The sequence below is a fragment of the Panthera pardus genome, unplaced genomic scaffold (assembly GCF_024362965.1).
Source record: "Panthera pardus isolate Hobbes unplaced genomic scaffold, ASM2436296v1 HiC_scaffold_22, whole genome shotgun sequence".
In the NCBI taxonomy this organism is placed as follows: Eukaryota; Metazoa; Chordata; class Mammalia; order Carnivora; family Felidae; genus Panthera; species Panthera pardus.
In genome coordinates, this window is record NW_026526788.1 from 38,511,443 (window position 1) to 38,523,469 (window position 12,027).

Here is a 12,027-nt window from a genome sequence, read left to right on the forward strand (position 1 = left end):
CATGCGATTACCTGAGCTTGGGCATCCTCCCATGGGCTCCTGTACTCCGTGGCAGCATGGAGTCTGGACTCTTGTCCCAGCTCCACTGGGTCCATAGAAGATTCCAGTCATTTCCAGAACAGGACTGGGTGTAGCTAGGGAGGTAGCAGATGAATGCCCAGCCAACTTCCTGTATGGGCTTGGGCATGTCCATTCCCCTCTCTGGGTCTCAATGTCCCCCCTGCACAGTGAGGGACTCTGGCCAGCCTGTCTCCGGCTTTGAACCCAGGCTCTGCAGCTGTAGCACAGCTACGTGGAGACCTTTCCTACCTGTAAAGGGGACCATACAGAGCTGCTGTGAGGGCTCGATGGCACAGGCTTCTTAAGACACAGCCCCTGGCAGGTAGTGAATCCTCCGGAAGTAGTGGTTTTTTTATCTTATTTATTTATTTATTTTTAATGTTTATTTATTTTTGAAAGACAGAGAGAGACAGAGCATGAGCGGGGAAGGGGCAGACACACACACACACACACACACACACACACACACACACACAAATCTGAAGCAGGCTCTAGGCTCCGAGCTGTCAGCACAGAGCCCAATGTGGGGCTCGAACTCACAAACTGTGAGATCGTGACCTGAGCCGAAGTCAGATGCTCAACCGACGGAGCCACCCAGGCGCCCCAGGAAGTAGTGGTTTTTTAAAAAAAAGTCACCAGAACAAACAAAAACCCTCAGTGGAAACAGGGTGAGATGGGAGGCTGGGAGAGAGCTCTGCTCCAGGTCTGGACTCAGCACTCACTGGTCTGAAGCTTCTGGAGTCCTTCCATCCCGGGGCCTCACTTCTGCTCCCGTGTAAAATGGGAAGCACAGGGCCCCTGGGAGAGGAGAAAGGATGAGAAAGTTCTCGCAAAGGAGAGTGTGTTGTAAAGGCCGGGGTCAGTAACCAGAGCTCTGGTCCCCAAGACCCCTCCCTAGGAGAGAAATCCCAACCCACTGCCTGGGGGGCTACGCCTGGGGGCCTCACTCAGGGCAGCCCTAATCTCAGCACAGGCCCAACGCCTGCTCCTGCTCCAGTTAGGGGCCTGGGCTGGATCAAAGGCGGAGAGAATTAGCATCACAGAGAACCCGGGGGAGGGGAGGCCAGGATTAATTTATCTCCTCTTCCTGCTGCTCCCTCTGTAGCCCTTGGGGTTGGGGGGAGGGTAACCGTCCACCCCCAAGCCCCTAGCACACCCCTGAGGCCCAGTTCCTATAGAAGGAGGCAGAGCAGGGCAATGATTTGGGCGGGACCTGCCCAGCACACACATTCTGGAGCTGTGGGCTTGAACGGACAAGAATGAAGATGCCTGGGCCAGAGGGCCACCCGCAGAGCCTGGGGGCCAGGGGGCTGCAGCGTGAGTTCACAGATCCCGCCAGGTCATTTTGGGGACACAGGAGTGTATATACCTCGCATGTCTGTGCGGGGGTGGTGGGAGATCTATGAGCGTGTGAGGGACACTCACATGTGTGTCTGTCAGGCGGTGTGGCCACTGGGTGCCTGAGTGTGTATGTGTATCCTTGAGGCCCAAGGGCCACTCATGCCGTGTGTGTGTGTGTGTGTGTGTGTGTGTGTGTGTGTGTGCAGCCGGGTAGGCACAATGCCTGCACACGTCTGTGTCTGTGCCTTGACGATGGTGACACTCATGCGGGAGTGTCTGTGTGAGTCTGGGTGACTATGGGGTCCAGTGTGTGGACCTACGGACAGGCACCTGTGTGGACAGAGAGGAGCTGCTGGTGAACTTTGAAATGAGCAGAAAGGAAAGTGTGAGGGTCCCCCCACAGGGAAACAGCCAGAAGGGGTCCAGACTTCTGTCTCGCAGTCTCTGCTGCCAGGCTCCCCAGGCTCTCTCCGCTCCTTAGGCATCTCCTCTCCTCCCACGGAGCCGCAGTGGGACCGCCTGGCTCAACCGTCCCGTGCCTCAGTTTCCTCATTTGAAATGAGTGTACTCACAGCGCAGTTGTGAGGATTAAATTAGTTAATATAATGGAGGCATTGAAAACAGCCCCTGGCACACAATGAATGCTCTTAAAGGATTCACTGGTGCTACCTGGAGGGGCATAGTGGGACTGAACCGGGCCGGCCGGAGGAACGGGGTCAGCCCACAGCCTGCCAGGCACTGTCCTTGCAGAAGCCTACAAGAGAGATTGGCCCGGAGCCAGCAGAGCTGGGCAGCCTTTGGCGATGCCGGGAAAATGGAGCTTGTGCTGTTGGAAGAGTCACGAGGCACAACCTGAGCCAACTTGGCACTCACTGGCTGGGCACGTGGAGCTCCTCCCCCATCCCCTTCCGGCTTCCCAGCCACCCCCCCCCAAGTCCCTCCCACCACTTCCTACCCCAGGAGCGTCAGGCATGGTCCTACCCCCAGCCCTGTTTCCTCCTCCAACTGGCTCCAAAGGTCCACTCTTCATGCCCATTCCGCAGATGGGGAAACTATGGGCTCTGAGACGTCCCCAAGAGGCATAGCTGGATTCAGAAACCTAGGACTTTGAAGACTCAGAATAGCTTGTAACGAAGCAAAATGCTAATCTGACCCCAAGGGCAGCCCACCTGGTTCTCAGCTCTTCAGGGTCTACACTGGCTTTCAGAGCCCCTGAAACGGCTCCCTCAACTCTTCCAGCATCACGGGCTGGACCACTAACACACCCTTCCCTGTATTCACCTTATTGACTCTACGCATCTACCCAAATGCAGGAGAACATCTAGCCTGACCCCTAAGTGAATCCCTAATATACCTCTTCCACCTCTGCGCTTTTGCTCCCGTGTTCTGCCTTGCTGTCCACACCCACCCAAACCTTCATCTGTCAAGGCCCACTGCAAATGCCACTTCTTCTATGAAGCCTTCTCTGATTGCCCGATTGCCTGTCCATGGGTGGCCTCTCTCGATCCCTGGCCTCTAGGGACCTGGAGACATTCCTCTCTTTGGCCCTAACTGCTTTACCTGCTGAAAGGTCCTAGACGACAGACAGGGAGCTTCTCTGTCCACACCCACCCTCACCCCACAGGACAGGGCAAGAATGTCCATGGGCTGGGGTGCACGGTGGGCACGCACACACACACACACACACACGCACACACACAGCTCCATAAGCCCCTCCAAGCCCTTCTACCATGGCCATTTCACATAGTGTTCCCCAGCTTAGGCCCCGGAACTGACTTTCCTACATTCAACTCTCAGCTCTCCACTCACTGTGTGACCTTGGGCTTGGTACCTAACCTTTCTGTGCTTCGGATTGCTCATCTATCACTGGGAAGAGTAGTTCTAATGCCACACGGCCGTGGTGAGAATGAAATGAGGTAGCACATGTAAATTCTTAGAACAACACCCTGCACACAGTGATCGCTATATGTTTACCATTGTTGTTAATATTTACACTGTGACAACCAGGACACAAAGAGGCACTGGACACAATCTCCGTCCCCCAGAGGATGGGAGTCCCAGATAGGAACAGGAAAGGGGAGTTGCATTTCTAATCTCATGTAATGGTCAAACCACCTTGGAAGTAGTCATCACCGGCCCCACTTTGCAGATAAGGAAACTGAGGCTCCGATGGGTAGTACGAGATTCCCTAGGGCTCACAGCCGTAAGTGGCCAGGTTGGGATTCAGGGCCGGGTCGCGAGGGCTCCAAAGTCCATGCTCTTTCAGCAAGCCCGCTGCCTCTCAGTCTGGCAGCGAGATAAGCCGAGTACACAAATAGCTGTAATCCAAGGTAGAAAGTGGTAAGTGCCAAACAGGGACCGATAAAGGCTCGGGGAGGGCGGGCGCCTGCCTGCCTCGGGAGGGGAAGGGGCGGAGGGCAGGGCAGGCTTTTGAGAGCGGGTGACATCTGAGCACGGCCTCCAAGATGGACAGGCCGAGTGGGAAGACTTTCCGGCTGGAGGGGCCAGTGTGCACGAAGACATGGGTGGCCGCTCCCGCAGTACCTACCGTGGGGCCTCGTGTGTCACAGAGGCCCAATGAGTATTCGCGGAAGGGAGGGAGGAAAGGCAGAGAGAGAGGGTCAGCATGCCCTGACCCCACTTGGCCTAGGAACTCCCCTTCTCACAGGGAGACAGAAGTCAATTCCTCCTATTCCCTGAAGGGTTTCATGGGGCCAAGGGTCCCCCTTGTCCTAGGACACCCCAGAGAAGTAGCTCAGGACATTCAGGCTAGAGATCCTGATAACTAGATGCTTTGCTCCACACCAGGAAGAACTTTCCAACACATAAAGCTGGACCGGGCTTCTCTGTTGGGCAGGGCAGCGATGCGTCGGAGCCGATCGCTAAATTTTCAGGCACTCTGCGAGCTGCTTGATGTGAAGTCTGCATCTTGAAAACTGGCCACGGTGTAAGTATTTACACCATGGAAGTCGGCAAATGCCATCCATCAGGTGTTCCCCATTACGGAGAGCCAGATGTTAAACACTCACCCAGCACACCACTGAGCAGTTGTCTGCCACGCACGGGAGCGAGCTCCCCATCCCCAGAAGGATGCAAGCAGAGATTGTCACCTCCTGAGACGAATGGCATGGAGGGGCTCTGGCTTAGATGACCTCAGAAGCCCCTCTCTGGCCCTGAGAGCCTATGAAAAGTCAGGTTTGAGAAAAAATTAATCTGAGTAATTATTCATGCTAGGAAATCATTAACCAATTGACTCAGAGGCTGGGAGTAGGGCAGGAACCAGAGGAAATGTGTGAAGTGCCACATGTCGATTTCATAGGTAGGAAGCCTTGTCTGACATCACGCAGGGAGCTAGGGGCAACACTGGGACCAGAAGCGTGTCGCCGGGGCTCCTTCCACAGCCTACACGCTGGGCTGGTGGGGACGGGGACATCTTTACTGCACAGTTTGTTTGGGGTCTCTCCTCCAACAGAATATAAGCTCTGTGACAGCATAGACCGCATCTGCTTTGTTCACTGTGGGATCCCTGGGGCCTAGTTTTGTGCCTGGCATGCCGTAGGTATTCAATAAATGTTCGTTGAATGAACCAGTGTGTCTGAGATCCCTTCCTGTGGCAGCATTTGGAGAACTGGGAATATGCCGTCCTCTGAGACCATTACTACTCATGCTTAGCGACATGCAAGACTGGGGTTCACATACTGATTCTGCCCCTTCTTGTAGGACTGGCCAAACCACTGGGCCTCCTGAACCCTCGTTTTTTTTTCTCTGCAAAGTGGCTTGTGCAGTCTCTGCCTGCCTCTTGAGGTTGCTGCGGCACTCAGGTAACACATAAAGCACTCTTTACAAACTCTAAAGTGTTGTACCCATAGGAGGAAAGGGAATGGTCAGGAAGCTGGCTTTGATGGCCAGGCCAAGCCCAAGGGCTCCCAGTGGACCCTGGAGAGTGGCCAGGCTGCTGCTCTCTTTGGGCTGATGCTTCGGTAATCTGGATCAGACCAGCTCTTTGGGGAGCAGGAGTGGGGGGTGTTGCAAAACGGAACTCAAGTTTCTAAAGGGGCAGGGAGGGGAGGCTGACGTGAAGACAGCCAGGGAGAGTTGGGGGAACCTCTTCCTCCTACGACCAAGTCTCCTGGAGCAGAGGCAACAGGCAAACCAGTAACTTTAAAAGGCATTTTTCTGTCTGCAGAGCGGTTTATTGCCACCGCACCTCATCCCACCCCCTCCCAACCCCCAAACCCTCAGTGCTGCAAATTGCCTTAACGAGTGAGCTTGGACTGCCACTTGCCAAGTCAGGTGGGGGTGGGGTGGAAAATCCCGGCATATTCTGAAATCAAACCAGTGTTCCAAATGATTCCATAGAGAAAGGATTTCTGCCACTCTCCTAGACAGGCGTCCGAAGCCGCCCCCGCCCCCTTGGTAGAGTAGGGGAGCGAGTAGGGGGGGCCCAGCTCACTCGGGGTTGGGGATGGATGAGGAAGGAAAACAGGGGGTGGCAGTGCCCCACAGCCCTCCCAAGAGGCATCGGATTTTCGCAAAGAGGGTGAGGGCAGCGGGAGACTCAGAGCTGGGGCCAGGGAGGCAGGTGGAGAGGGTGCCCATGGAGGGGACGAAACGTCAGCCTGGGCCCCCAGGGGAAAGCAAAATAGAAAGGCCCTGTGTCAGCAGCCAGGCCCCTGGCGGCCGGGCTCTCGGCTCCACTCTGTTCGGCGGGATTCTAGTTGGCACCAGCTGCAGTCAGGAACAATGCCTGGATTTCTTTCTTTCTTCTTCTTTAAAAAAAAAAAAAAAAAAAATTAATAGAGGGGAGAGAAGGACTGGAGCCACTCACTGAACAGCTCAGCATCATGGAGGCGTCTGGGACCATGTGTCCTTGAAAAACAGCACAGACTCAGGGACCCCACGGCTGTCTATGAGGTGCACGAAGGCACATCATACTGGGAGCCCGTGGCCCCACCCTGCTGCTGCCTCACACTTGCTGTGTGACCTTGGGTAGGTCCATGCCCCACTCTGGTCTATTACCCCAGCAGAGGCTGCCTTCCAGACCCTGCTCAACGCCAACTCTTCTCCTTCCTCCAGACTTTCAGAGTGGTATTTGACGTGGGCAGTCCTTCCTGATAGCCTGTGAACTCCTGGAGCGCTGGGTCTGGTTCATCCTTATGTGCCCCTTGCCTCTCCCACTGCACTTGACCGCCTGTCAGTCACTCAGACACTATGCTGGGTGATGGGATAGAGCAGTGAGCCATGCTATGGCCTGAAGCTTCAGCCAGGGGTTGGACGGGGGTAGGGAGGGGATGGGTGCACATCAAAATAATTTCCCTGCCTAGCGAGGCGTCGTGCTGGGCAAATACAACTCCCTGTGCCTCAGTTTCCTAATGTGTAGAATGGAGAAGCTACTACCACTAATAAAAATCAGCTCACAGGAAGACGGAAGGAGTTCGTGTGCATGAGATACTCAGTGCCTGGCACACAGTAAGAGCTTACTAAGTAATCACTGATGATAATGATGATGCTGGAGGCATGGGGACTGAGGCCAGGTAGACAGCACGTCTGCTAGAGTTATCAGGGCAGGCCTCTGAGCATGTGGCTGTAGATGTGGCCTTGAAGGTTGATAGCGGTGTGTCCTAGGAGCAGGAAGAACGCGAGGAGGTAAGAGTACGTATAGAATGCTGGCGAGTCTGGAAGCCACCCAGCATGGCTACACGCATGGGTCGGGGCAAGGGGGCGTGGGCCTTGAGGCTCCAAGACTGCTATCCAGGAGAGGAGGGGAGATGTTGAGGTCTGAGATCTTCTCCCACCTCCTCCAGTGCCAGAGAGGAGGGACCCTTCCCTCAGGGTGCAGGAGCATCCCTCGGGATAGCGGTAGGAAGCTTGATCCTCCTCTGGTCGCTCGTTCCAGACCCCTGGCGGTGCTGGACCTCCGAGCTCCCAGATGGCTCTCTGGCAGCACCAGAGGAGAGAAGAGAGCACTGGATCAGGACACCTGGTTCTTGTCCCAGCTCTGACACTTCCCAGCTGTGTAGCCACGGGCAAGCCACCACCTCCTTTCCAGGCTCGGTTTAGTCCCTGGAAAAGGGGCCATTGCGAGGCTTAGAAGATTAAGATGTACCTTGTGAAGCAAAGTGTCAATGTCGTTATACCTATTTACAGTCCTAGACTGGACCATTCCCTCTGTGTGTGTGTGTGTTTTCCTTTCCCTATCTGGCCGGAGGAGACCCTCTGAGAGCACTCCCCCGAGCAGGGCCCCCCTCAAACCCTAAAGTGTACTGTAGCTTTGTCCAAGAGTCAAAGTCTCAATCAGAGGGAGAAGGGCCATGGGACATCCCCTGTGTCCCATACTCCCTTACTTGATAGCTATGGAAACAGAAGCACAGAGTCTGTGATGTGCTCAAGATACACAAGCCGGGCAGTGGTGGGCTGGGAGTGAAGGTGGCCCAGCTTCCAAAGCAGGCTCTCAGTTGACTCCCCAGGGCCTCCCATCAGAAGAAGGCGTTGCTGGCTGAGCTGGGTCTGGAACCATGGACCTCTGCCCCATGGTGGGAACTGAGAAGACAGCATTCCTGGTGGAAGGGCCTGGGAGAGCCACGGCCAGGATGCTGGGCAGCTGCTGCCTCCAGGTAAGGAGGGGAGTGGGCCATCGGACTGGAATACTGGGAGGAGGCAGCCCAGGGGGATCTGATGTGCTGAAGGGCACATCCACTCTCTGCTGCACCCAACCACCTGCCTCTAGAAACATAGCTGCCTCACAGCTGGGCAGGGACAAAATGCCTCCCGGATCCACCAAGGTGTGAAGACTAACTCTATTCCCCGTTACCCCACTACCATGGGAGGGGACCCAGTCATTCCCTGGCAGGTGAGTAGGAGTCCTTACTCCACCCCGGAGTACTCAGAAGGTCACCTTGTCTGCACCATTGCCCGGTGATGAATGGAGGCAAGTCCCCATTCTCAACCCTGAGGTCCAGTCCCATTCACTGGATAACTGTGAGACCTTAAGCAGGTCACTTAACCTCTCTGAGCCTCTGTCCTCGGTGGGAAATTATGCCTTCTGGCTTGTGGAGAGAATAGGATGAGGCAATATTTCCAAAATGCCTGGCAAACAGTAAGGACTCAACAAATGTGACACTTCTCTTGCCCTTTTGGTCCCTGGGCTCCCTTTTGGGGAGTGAAGGGTGAACTGTGGAGACAGAGAAGGCATTCCTGAAGAGGTAGGAAGTTAGCCCCCTGTGTGTCAGTCCTTCACTCCCCCAGCCCAGCGAGGGCCCCTGGCCCAGGAGGCCATACTCACTGTACCCTATACAGGTCCTCTGCTCTCCCCAGGACCTAAAGCCTCTTACCACTGCCTTCCTCATGGCCCCCTGGACCTCCTGGCTCCCCACTCCCTAGGCCCAGGCCTAAGCAACGGCCTTCTTTCCTGCTGATGGTTCCCGGAAGGTAAGGCAATTAACAAAACCTAAGTCTACTCTGAAGATGGGTGTGGGCAGGACCCTGCATTGGTGCCCACAGGCTGGCCTCATGCAGCCCACACCCTCCTGATGGGCACTAAGCTGCCTCTGAAGCCACATAATTTCTGGGCCCTGCATTGGCAGAGTGGGATCTGTCTTCCAGTTCTCAGTGGCTGGGAAGAGACAGCACTTTCCTCTCTGCTTCACCCCCAGATCTCTAGGCCCACAGAAGCCAGGGCCAGGAAGGTGGAGGCACATCGTCTCCGAAGAGGCCTGACCATCGCCATGAGACCTTATCCTTGGTTTACAGAAGCCCAGAGAGGGCTAGCAACTTGCCCACGACCACACAGAGAGTCTATGGATGAGGATACAGAGCTGGGCCGAGAGGTCAGCAGGAAACTTTGTTAACAAGAGCCTGAGTTTGAATCCTGAATGACCGTGGGCAAGTTACAGGGCAATTTTCTCTGAAGGGGAGAATGGGAATAGCCTCGATTTCAAGGAAGTGTGAGATTCAGTAAGCCAATGCTAAGAGGCCCTCACCACAGAACCCAGCACACAGTAGGCACTAAATAAGTCACAGCTTCTTGCCAGACCCAACAAGGATCCAACCTGCCTTGTTATCTCCCTGAAAGATGAATAGAGACAGCAAGGGCCTGAGTCCCAAAGACTGGGGCCCAGGATCCCCAGGAGGCCGAGGCAGACCCAGGGCCCAGGGGAGATTTCTCAGACTTACTGCCGTCAAGTGTCATGCCTGCCCAGCCAGGAAGAGCTGAAATTACCCTTAGCTCCATGCTACAAAGCGTTGAGCCTGCTTTGTGTGCTGGGCTGCTCTCTGCAGTAGCGTGCTAGTTTTCAGATGTAAAGGAGATGGCGGGGGGGGGGGGGGGTCTTCTGGACAGGAGCTTTTGAACATGAGTGGTCCCCCCGCAAGGTTGCCTCCATTTTCCATTTCCTGGAGGTGGTGAGCCCAGGTCACTCACTGAGGAATCTGGACAGAAATGTCGGGAGGACAGCATCCTGACCCATCTTGAACCGGTCTAGTTCTTGGCTGAGGCTGGATTCCTGCCCTCCAGGCCCCAAAACCCAGAAACTCTATCCCGAGGTTTTGGAGCTGGGGTGGGGGCGGGTAGCTTTCTGCCTGCTGCAATGCTTTAGCTTTCCCAGGGGGAGCAGCTGTGGCTCCAGCCACCACTCGGCAAGCTGAATTACACCTTCCAGCCCTGGGTCAGGCCTCCAGGGGTTTCTAAGGCTACCCCCATGTCCTGAACCTGGGCCACCCAGAGGCTGAGGGGGAGGGGCTCAGGAATGTACTCCCACAGGAATGTTCTGGGACCATGCTTCCCTGGTGTCCTGAGAGGTCTGGAAGGCTTTCATACCACCCACCTTCCCCAAGGGTGCTCAGCTGCCACCTGAGCAGGGAACAGCAGCATAATAGTCCATGTGGCAGGTCGAAAGACTGAGGCCCGGAAAGGAGTGCCCTCCCTTGCACCTAATGGCATACGGAGGCAGAATTTCCCCTGGGAAAATCAAGCAAGTTCCCAGCATCCCCTCCCATGCCCCTGTGGACCTGAGCTTCCATCCTCTGAGCCCTCAGGAATCCAAGCTGAGTTCCCTGGCTGTCAGAGTAGCTAAGCCTTGAGAATGAATTCAGGGCTGGTGAATGCATTTTGCCTCCTTTCCCTCGGTGGTAGAAGGAGTGATCTAGCTGGTCCTGAAGGAGTTCAAGCCGAGGTCAGAGATGCCCACTGAAGGATGTTTTTAAATAGGGTGGGGGGAGGGTACTCTGGCCCGCTCCTTGCACTGGCCCAGGGTCGGCGCTGATCACTGCCCAGGAGGCCTGGACGATCTTTGAGTCTGCGTCGCACGTCCGCGCTCCCAAGCGGGCCTCGTCAATCAGGCAATGGCCCTAGCGGGTCCAGGACGTCTTCCGCTAGTCTCTGTCCTCCGGGGAGACCCCCGCCCGGGCTGCCTCCGGGTGCCCGCCCCCGGCGGTGTCATTGTTCTCTGACGTCACGCCGCGGCCCCGCCCCTCGACCCCCACTCGCCCCCCCCACTCCCTCCCCACCTCCGGCTCCTGGCGCCCGAGACCCTCGCAGCCTGCAAAACCCAGGCCTTGCAGGGCTCCCCCCGCGGCCCGGCCGGGGCTGCGCCCCCTTGCGCTCTCCCCAACTTGCCTTTGTTATTCCAGCTCCCTTCCTCGCCTCGCCTCCGACACCGCGGCGGACTGCAAAACACGGAGCGCGGAGTACAAGCCACACCTGGAATCCGAAACCGGCGCGGGGCCGAAGCCTCCCCCGCCTGTGCAGGGAGGAGAGGCTTGCGTGCGCGCGTGTGTGTGTCCAACCCGTGCTGTGCGGGCGCCGATTATGATTTGGGACTGAGGGTGCAGCAAATCACGAGCGGGGGGCGGCTTCTGGGTGTGAAAGGGAGGGGGCGTAGGGTATGTGTTTGTATATGTACGTGAACGTGAGGATTTAATGCCCAGGGGAATGTTTCCTGTTTATTAGTGTATTGGGGGTTGCACAGCGCTGTATGTGTGTTTGCGGTTGTGTGTCTGTGTAAATGTGCTTGGTTCGGCCGTGTATACGAGTACATTTGTGAGGGAAAGTGTACGTGAGGGCGTGTTTGTGTGTGCGCGCATGTGGAAGCGTGTTTGTAAAGCTGAGTGTAGGCGCGGATGTGTGTGCTGTTTGCGTAGGAGTTTCCGTGTGAGTGGCAATGGACCAGAGCCAAAGTGGGTGCGCACTTAAATGCTCTCGGGGGTGAGTCCGCAAGGGGAACCCCTCGAGTGGGTGCACTCAGCTGCGCCTTGTGAGTGCCATCGCTCTCTGCGGCTCCTGGGGCAGCGCCCAGCCGGGGACTGGCTGGGGACTGGACCTGGGTCCCGCCGCCCCCACCCTGCCCAAGTGCTTTGGGCCGAGGGGCGCCCCCGACGGGCCTCGAGGAATCCACGGGTCTCTGGACACCTCAGGGTGACGGGGGCAGCCCGTGTGCACTGGTCCTTCCCAGCCGTCGGGGACACAGCGCTCCAGCCTCCCGCACAACATCGCCCTCGGTGGTGGCGTGTGGTGGGGATTTCCTCTGCTAGCCCCACCAGCCAGTCCCCCGGCTTTGGGAACAACACCAAAGCCTCCTCCAGGGGAAAGGCTTTGGCGATCTTGCTGGTTACTCGCTCGCCCCCAAATCG

At 56.5% G+C, this 12,027-nt stretch overlaps 1 long non-coding RNA gene across 1 annotated transcript; it reads right to left on the reverse strand.

Moving 5' to 3' along the window:
- Positions 1-3,360: 3,360 nt before the first annotated feature.
- On the reverse strand, positions 3,361-10,843 carry LOC109264467 (uncharacterized). The gene is made up of 2 exons (XR_002078740.2): positions 4,431-10,843; positions 3,361-3,719 (listed from the first exon to the last, which is right to left on the reverse strand). It is a non-coding gene; the product is annotated as an uncharacterized LOC109264467 (long non-coding RNA).
- Between the last annotated feature and the right edge of the window lie 1,184 nt (positions 10,844-12,027).